The sequence below is a fragment of the Poromitra crassiceps genome, assembly GCF_964638095.1.
Source record: "Poromitra crassiceps genome assembly, chromosome: 30".
Classification (NCBI taxonomy): domain Eukaryota; kingdom Metazoa; phylum Chordata; class Actinopteri; order Beryciformes; family Melamphaidae; genus Poromitra; species Poromitra crassiceps.
This window is the reverse complement of record NC_139652.1, coordinates 8,932,585-8,935,233: the sequence shown is the minus strand read 5'-3', so window position 1 is coordinate 8,935,233 and position 2,649 is coordinate 8,932,585.

Here is a 2,649-nt window from a genome sequence, read left to right as displayed (position 1 = left end):
ATCTCAGTTCCCAGGGAGACCAGGCCAAGAAATGGCAGCGGCGGTTCCACAATAAAACATACAAAAGCGTACTGAAAGAGGAAAATAAAATAGCGACCTAATGTCAATGGTTGACAGGCGATAATCTGACTGAGGTCCACTCCCCCCCTCGCACATGAAAATGTTCTATTCAAATGAAATATCGCCCCATGATGTTTTATTACTTAGCTAATATGACCGATAGCCATGACAATGCTTTTCTAAACACTGCTTATTGGGAGAAATAAAAACAAGATTTACACAGGAAACAGTCCAAGCAGCCCAGCCCAGAACTCGAGTAACAACCAGTGTTGGGGGTAACTCATTACAAAAGTAACATATTACATGTAATATATTACTTTTAGCAGTAACTCAGTAATATAACTTATTACTTATAGGATTTCAGTAATATTATACCAGTTACTTTGTCAAGTAACTCAAGTTACAAATTTAGTTTTTTTTTTTTTAAATCAAAGCACATATTTAATAAAAGATACAATCATTTCCTAATCAAACTGTCTGTTTTTATGTAAATAACCACTATAGATGACAATAACAAAGGAAAATAATAACATTTAGAATTTTGGATTGTTTACACTGACTTCAAGGCGGTTGACATTATTTTTCGGGATGGTTCCGGGGCAGCGATGTCATTCTGCTGCTGTTGTTTTGGTGAAAGTAATGCAAAAGTAGTGTAATAAGTAACGACTTACTCTACACAGACAGTAATAGTGTAAAGTAACTTATTACTTTCAAATGAAACTAGTAATATGTAGTATATTACATTTTGAAAGTAACTTGCTCAACACTGGTAACAACCTATCGTTTGAGTGAAACAGTTTGAGAAGATGGCCTATAAACTTCAAAGGTGAACTTTAAGGCAAGAAAAATGACCCAGATAGCTTTATCTGACAGTATAGGCTACACAAATAAGTATAATGTGGCCTAATACAGGAGTGCACAGTGCTGATACAGTGTATCTGATCACATAACGCCCTGTGCAAATGTCAGCGCTGAAACGCAGAGCAAGGGGAAACAGATAAGAAACCAGATCTGGCGCGGTCGCTTGGCGATGGAGGCGTGCCAAATCCCCCCCTTCCCCTCCACTATGGAGCTCGCTGCATTCTTTTCCACTGTGGTTTGAAACATTGCTGCATGGCGGGAACACTAAACTGTGAACAGATTTTAACTGAAATTAGTCTGATCCCTGTGTGTGTGTGTGTGTGTGTGTGTGTGTGTGTGTGTGTGTGTGTGTGTGTGTGTGTGTGTGTGTGTGTGTGTGTGTGTGTGAGAGTCAGGACTGCTGAATCACTGCCGATCTTTCGGAAAAGACTAAAGACTCACCTTTTCAGGCTCCATCTGGGCCCTTCTTGATCTAACTTCTTTCTCTCTCTCTTTCTATTAATAATAATACTAATAAAAATAAAAATAAATCCTAAACTAAACTTGTACCACTGTTCCATCAGAATTTGTGTGTGTGTGTGTGTGTGTGTGTGTGTGTGTGTGTGTGTGTGTGTGTGTGTGTGTGTGTGTGTGTGTGTGTGTGTGTGTGTGTGTGTGTGTGTGTGTGTGTGTGCGTGCGTGCGTGTGTGCGTGTGCGTGTGCGTGTGTGTGACGTGTGTGTGTGACGTGTGTGTGTGTTCTTCTCCCACCATCAGAGAAAACATCCACTCGCTCCCCAAACGAAACACATTCCTGGTGTTTTTCAATCCGAGCAGATTGGAGGAGATCGAGCATCGCTGCATTCTTGTGAGTCTCCAAAGAGCCGAAGTGTCTTCGGTAACACGTGTGACAAAATGGCTGCTGATTGGATCCTGCATCATCCGTGTTCATCTTTCATGGATGATGGTCTTTCCATGCACGCGCATCACAACGTCACGCAGAAATCCTGTAGCCTACATTTGGAGGCTGAAAAAAACATATGAGAACACTTTAACTTTGACAGTCTTATTCCAGTGTATTAATGGATGGAAAATGATTGTAAGCACAAAGTAACTGTCTGTGAGCAGTGATAAATATCCCTATGTACTCACAAACAAGCTCAATGGCCGAAGAGTGTCCGCCCTGAGACTGGGAGGTCGTGAGTTCGATCCCCGGGCCGAGTCATACCAAAGACTATAAAAATGGGACCCATTTGCCTCCCTGCTTGGCACTCAGCTCCCCCAGGGAATGGGTCAAACAAATTTGGCACACTCAGGTGTGTGACAATCGTTGGGACTTTACCTTTACCTTAACAACACAACTGTTACAAATACAAAAGTACAACATGCATAACAAATGAACAGGAACTAGTTCAGATATTCAGATATTTCTGGTTAGAGGTTGTCATTAAGTGGCTACCTATAGAGTAGGCTATTGTTGTGTACTTAGAGTACATTTCTATCAGTTAAAAGACAGGTTGTACACTGGAATAATGCTTGTAAAATGCTCCTGAACATTTTGTTTAACTAGCCAGTGGTCTCCAGTGCTTTGTGTAACTTGACTTTGTCTCCAGTGCTTTGTGTAACTTGACTTTGTCGTCTGCTGGCCTATATAGCAGCGTCTACGATGAAAGGAGACAGACGGCTCTGAGTGATTTTCCAGAAGGGCTCCCCCTTAAAATAACTTCCCAGTCGGTCCTGTATGTCCTGC